This window comes from Trachinotus anak, unplaced genomic scaffold (assembly GCF_046630095.1).
Source record: "Trachinotus anak isolate AG129_WGS33_773 ecotype Australia unplaced genomic scaffold, CSIRO_AGI_Tana_v1 ptg000011l, whole genome shotgun sequence".
NCBI lineage: Eukaryota > Metazoa > Chordata > Actinopteri > Carangiformes > Carangidae > Trachinotus > Trachinotus anak.
The window spans coordinates 30,975,001-30,981,468 of NW_027273862.1; the positions used below are offsets into that span (position 1 = coordinate 30,975,001).

The 6,468-nt window shown below is 47.7% G+C and overlaps 1 long non-coding RNA gene across 1 annotated transcript in view; it reads left to right on the top strand.

The window, feature by feature from the left end:
- LOC139628320 (uncharacterized) overlaps positions 1-5,372 on the top strand; it is a 7,157-nt gene extending 1,785 nt beyond the window's left edge. The window contains exon 2 of the long non-coding RNA XR_011692749.1: positions 1-5,372. This exon is cut by the window's left edge and continues 580 nt beyond it. This is a non-coding gene — a long non-coding RNA (uncharacterized lncRNA).
- Positions 5,373-6,468: the final 1,096 nt, after the last annotated feature.

Sequence of the window (6,468 nt, forward strand, 5' to 3'; positions counted from 1 at the left end):
AATCTCAGATTTGGAGCCAATTTTTTTTTCTTTTCTTTGTGTGTAAGCAGCAGAACTTAATCCTCTCTGGTACCACAATTATTTGCAATTTATGCGGGGAGGCCGGGCTGCCAGAGGAACAGAGAGAGGACATATATCTCCCTGTTTATACAGCGTGGACCTCGGAGTCGGCTGGCATTTACTGGCTCTGTATGGAGCTCTGAGGGACGTCACAGGGGCTGTTTGTTTTGGTGTGTTTTGGAGAATCATTCTGCAGCTGCATTTACAAGGCAGTTAGAGGTTGATAGTAAAAGTGCCGTCAGCTGCAGTCCACGCTCTGTTGGATGGTTTATTTTCCCATCCCGCCGCTGCGACATGTCCGCGCCTCGTTTGGAGACTCAGCAGATTTCTGTTCGTGTTGCGTCTCATCGCTGCGTCGGCTCTGGCTTTGATCGTCAGCCTCTCTCCCTCTGACGGCTCTGATGAGCAGTGATAAAGATGCAGTGTGTTTTCAGTTTCTGATTTATGAGGCTTAATTACAGCTTTGATTTCTTTGTTAGATTATTGGAGGTGGAGCTCTGAGCTCTGAGGGATTGTGCAGGATCGTCTCCTCTCTGACAGTCTTTGATGATTAGAACAAACTGTCATGGCTCAGGGAAACAGGTGAGACTCTGTAAGTACTGGGGGTGGGGAACAGGTGAGTAGGTTGGTGTGGAGACTCAGGTGACTATAAGGCCGTGTCACAGCAGCGGATCCACTTCACATGTTACTATCAACCAGCAAACTGAGACACGTCTTCCTGTTTACTGTCTTGTTACAGTCTGTAAGTGTTTGGTTTTACCCCCCAGACCCTCATCGTGCTGATACGAAGCCCCGAGCGGCAGACTCCTCTGTCATGCTTCGTGCATGTAAACAGTCAGAGCTCAACATCTGCAGCTTCTCCCAGTAAAACCAGACGTTCCACATTTATGGCAGAGCAAAGACAAACACAGGCATGTTGCAGAGGAGGCTCATCCATCACCACGGAGATACTGGAATTTATCCTTCTCACTGATGCTGCAGTTAGAATGTGAAGAAGAAGAGAGAGACACTGATGACATCAGACCTCACCTGGTTCCCACACCTGAGACACATGACCGTATTTTACTCTTCTCCTGTGGTTTATCTGAAGTGTTGATCTCCATCAGAAGATATATCTGTGGTTTAAAGAACCAAAAAGCATCTCAGTGTAGTTTTACATCTCCTCTCTCAGGCTTCTCTCTGGAGCTCTAGTCACAACAGGTCAGTCAGCCAATCAGAGGAGAGGATCTGAGCCTCTCCTCTGATTGGCTGTCTGTTTTCTGAATGATCCAATAAAAAAATTAGATTTCAGGTAAAGAGAAACCAAATCCTGCAGGGTTGGATGGTGGGTCCAGGTGGGCGTGGCTTGAGGGCGGTGACTGCATAGTTGTGACATCACAAAGTTCCAGAAGTGGTTGGTTTTAAGGCTCAGTTTCTGAATACAGGCTGTGTGCACACTGACCCTGAACACATGGTGTGACGTTCATGCATTCAACTGTCAGTTTATCAGGAACACCTGCCCTGCAGGGAATCCTCTATCTGCTGAAGAAGACCATTCGTTATGACCGAAAGCTCCAGGACGACGCTTTGATGCAGAACTTTTTCATGTCTTCATTCTGTGTCCTTGTGTGTGTCTTTATGTTTCCTGTTCAGACGCAGGCGTCGTGGCGTCATGGCGTCAGGCTTCATAAACAACCTATAGCTGCTCCGTCTGAACGTGTTTGGTGGTTTTCCAGAACAAACTCTGGGCTGAACGGGTGAATAAATGTTGAGTATTTGAGTGCAGCTCCGGCTCGGACCTGAATCTGATAACCGTGCTGCTGCTCTGAGTGTTTCTGCAGCGTTAATAATTCACAGCATTATGACCAGCGGCTGGCTCTCGTTTCTGCTCCCAAAGTGCTCGGCTCGCTGCACGGCTCATTTCTGCTCCTGCGAGGCCTCTGGCAGGCGGCCGGGGAGGGAAAACATCCAGAGCACTGGGCCGGGCTCCGACAGAGGAGGGAAGAGAAGAAGAGTGTGGGAAGAACAGCTGGAGCCTGTGATCCACCAGAGACCTTCTGCTGCGCTCGCTGTGGAGGATGATACCATCTCTGTGTTACTCTGAACATCTCACGATGCGTTCAGGATCAAGAGCAGTGTTCTCTGCCAGATTTCCACTCCCATTCACTGCCTCTCTCTCCCCCCTGAGGTAAAACAGTTTATTTCTGCCTCAGTCTGATGACTGCCTGATCGTCTGATAGGCTCAGAGGATAATCTGGAGTTCTCATTAATTTCCTCTGAGTCAGGAGTGTGAGAGGATGAAGAGGTGAGGATGAGGAGCAGAGGTCTAGTTTTGTGAATTGGTAGATTTACAGATTTAGATTTTTAGAGCTATTTTCTCCACCCCCTGTGTCTCCTCACCTGGGTGACATCACAGACAGGTGCAACTTCATTCACCACCACCTCATTGTCTCTGTGCTGCTGCTGCTGAACAGAGAGCGAAGTGACGGGGCAACATTTCTCTGCACGAAAGAGGAAGCAGACATTTGAGTTAATTGCATGGTGTGTGGAAGATATCCCAGCATGCAGCGGGGATGACAGGTCACTGCAGTATCTGGGTCATGAGTAAGCAGTTCGTCTGTAAAACCAAACAGAGTTCCCACGAAGAGACAGAGGAAGAAGAGAGAGAATTTTTTTTACTTTGTTTGGGGGAAGTGTGAAAGCTCAGAGACTCTGTCTGCAGCTCTCTGTTTCTTCTTCTTCTGTGGTTTAAAGAGCATTATCAGGCAGCGAGGTCGGCCTGGGCTGATGCTGCTTCAGTATATTCTGACAGAGTGTGAATTCACTTACAAAAAGTCTTCAGCTCACTGAGAATGAGAGTTTACACTCCAGAGGCAGGACGTCTTCATTTTCATGCATCTCTCTAGTCATAAAAAAAATCATACAAAAAACAAAACTTCCATATTTCACAGAGTTTCTGTTGAAACATGATGTTGAGCAACTGACGTCACGACCTGAGAAACAAAACAGGGTGAAACTGCAGCTCAGCAGCAGCGAGGCTCTGTGGACCGGAGCCGCCCGGAACCGGACTCCATCATTCTAACGGAGCGCTAATTCTGTAGGCTAACCCTCCTGACTGAGGGAAGGGTGTGGCCACGATGTTCATCTCTCTCTGACTCTGTGTCTCTGTCTCTCTCTGTCTCTCTCTCTGTCTCTCTCTCTCTGTCTGTCTCTCTCTCTCTCTGTGTGTGTGTCTCTCTCTCTCTCTTTCTCTCTCTCTCTGTCTCTCTCACTCTGTCTGTCTCTCTCTCGCTCTCTGACATTCAGCAGCTCAAACCAGCTCACTGTCAGATGTTGGATCAGTTTGGGATCCAATCAGTAACCATGACGATGGATTTTGTTCCTAATTTACTGAGGCTCATGGGTAGTGTAGTATTTCGAGCCCTTCACCAAACTGAGAGCAAAAAAACCTGATTTTGTGGAGACATGAATCTCACCTGCTGATCTGACACCGTGTCCTCTCACAAACACTCTGACCTCTGACCTCTGACCTCGTGGTTTCAGCAGCTGGAGCTCTGATCTGTCTGCGGCGGCATTCACGTCAAACAGCCTTCACACATAATGACACGTAAGGAGAGCGAGGGAAACCACACAGCTGTTCCCCTCCTGGTCGTAGAAGTGTCGAGTGATTCTCTCGAACACGATGAAACCGTGACACACACTGCCAAACTGAAACAGACGGGTTTTTTTGACAGTAACTCCTGGAAGAAATCATCCAATGAGCTTCCTCTTTGCTCTGCAGGTGTCCACGCAGAACGTTCACATGTTTCTGTTTTATGAAGCTCATTCTGGACACAGCTCTAAATACTACAACACCCATGATCCTCGACTGCTGCTCAGTGCAGTAAATGCGTCGCTGTGGTTTCTGGTTTTGTCCTAAATTGACTCAGAATTTGAGACTTAATCAAATGAAGGTGAAGATGGTAACATCAGATTCTAACAGGAACCTGGAGTTAGGTTAGGGTTAGGGCCTGAATCACGTCCGTCACCTCATCTCCACAGGTTTGTTGAAACTTGTCAGATTTTCTGTGTCTCAGAGAAATTGTCGGCCATGTTTGCTCTGATTAACGGTTTCCACTGGACGACAGGGAGCTGGTTTTCTGTCTGTGGTCGACGGGAGGAGGAGTCGTCTGGTTTTGGCAGCCTGATAAAGAGCTGTGGGAGGCATCAGTGGAGGAGGAGGAGAGCCGGCTCCACCACCTCCACCTCCTCCAACACCGCCCCCCCACGGGCTGAGTCAGCAGGTCTCCTCTGGTACCCGGTCTGAGCTCGGAGGTCTGCAGGCTCAGACAGAATGTGATGGAGGTTTGTGTTCAGCTCAACATGCTATCAAATAAAATCACCATTCAGCAAATAATCAGACGTTAATGTGAAATTCAATAGAGTAATAACACGCTGCACAAAGAGCTGATCAGGGTTTACATGGGAAATATACGACTGTGGCTTCAGTGATTCAGCTCAGGCAGTTTCCAGGTTCCAGTGCCAGAGTGACAAATGAAAAGAAACAACAGTGAACCACAGGGTTGAAAGCAGCTCATACTATCTCGCCGGACATGTCAGTGAGTTGCAGGACGAGCGACTCCTCTGGGACGCCGGATTTTCTGAAACCCCGTTTGTGAAACTCTTGGCACTTCTAAAACCTCGCAAGTGCACGGTGGTTAACCAAGAAACAAGCCTGGACATTTAGACGTTGTGGATATAAGTTTTTTTCCCAGCAGTGGTAATCTGCTGCTGGCAGTCTGTCTGACTCTGTGCTGTATTTTTATGTCATTGTGCTGCTTCTGTTTGGTGCAGACGTTAATAGCAGCAGTTGCAGAAGTAGTAGCGGCGGATGCAGAAATAGCTGCTGTTGCTGTGGCAGTAATTTTAGTAGTAGCTGTAGTAGTGGCAGCAGCAGTTGTAATGTTAGCATGAGCAACACAGCAGCTAGTGAAAGTACTGAGGTGGTAGTAAAGGTAACTAACACTTGAACCCCCCGTACCTCTCACTGATAATCAGTGTATAAACATGTAATAACTGGATTTATTTATTTTGGGCGGGAAGGTGTTGCAGCCCGATGCTGTAGACGCCGTGAGGGAACACTGAACCCTGGAAACACTGACGCATGTTCTTTGACTGAATCAGCTGCTGTACCTCCACACAGTCTCTCTGCACAACCAGATATTATTTGATATAGTTCTGTATGATATCGTGTAACAGCAGGTATTTCCACACGCTGACTGATGAACCATCTGCTGTGCTGCAAATATATTTGTGTTTGGGGTGAATGGAATAAAACTACTGGACTGATGCTGCATCATGTGACGTGTGCGTGTTTCATTTAAGATTCACTTCAGGATAAAATCAGACTATTTGTTTTTGCACGTTGCAGCAACAGAAAATATATAATATATATACAGTTACAGTTATATACAGTTCTACACTGTATATTTTAGGTGGAGTGTTCCATTCAGAGCCTGGACCTGATTGGCCAGCCGGGGTTTCCAGGTCTGATGTGGACCTGAGGACCTGCTTCCTGACTCTGTCCATCCTCTGAGCGCTCAGTGCCAGTGTGGCCTCCTGGCATCGGGCCCACAGCGTCAGTCAGTCTGTTAAAGTCAACACAGAAAACTGGATGGTGCTTACAGTAAACACCGATAAGATAACCCCCCCCCCCCCCCCCAGGAAAATTCCTCTGTTTCATTTCTGAGGCGTGTGCAGTTCAAAACCTCACACACTCACATTCCTCTGCTCTGATGCTCCATTAACCCCTGAGGCAACCTTAAACACGGCTGTTACCTTCACTGCAGGTTGACCTCTGACCTCTGTGGAGACCAATTCACCTGAGAGTGAAACTTCAGCTGTGTCCCAGTTCAGGGGCCGTTCAGCTGCTGTGTGTTCCTCTGATCCCAGACATGAGTCAGTGTTTCACAGTGACTGGAGGAGACCAAAACAGAGCTTTAACGATTGGACAGGAGCTGTTTGTCAGTTCTCTCTGCTGCTGAACCTGGTTTGTTGTCAGGTGGGGGTGGGGGTGGGGGTGAGGGTCACTTCACAAGAACTTCAGCCAGAGGTTAAAACTCGTCCTCTGAGCAGCTGCGTCTTCACAGGCTGGAGGCGTTAGCTACGTAGCATAGCTCCTTTAAGGACTATAACTGTAAACTCTTCTCTGTTTTAACTAAACCATCCAAAGCTTCTTAAATCACAGTTGCAGTAAGTACCAAATCAAACAGACAAATCAGGAACTAGAGTCACAAGAAAACAAGAGATTTGACAGCAACCTTTCAGAATAAAAGGTTCTGCTGCATCACAGGTAAGTGCCAGGTGAACGAGTTCTTCCAGAACAGAAACACATTCTGAGCTCTGACTGAGAAAATGAGTGTGTTTGTGCACGTATGTTTGTGTCCACAC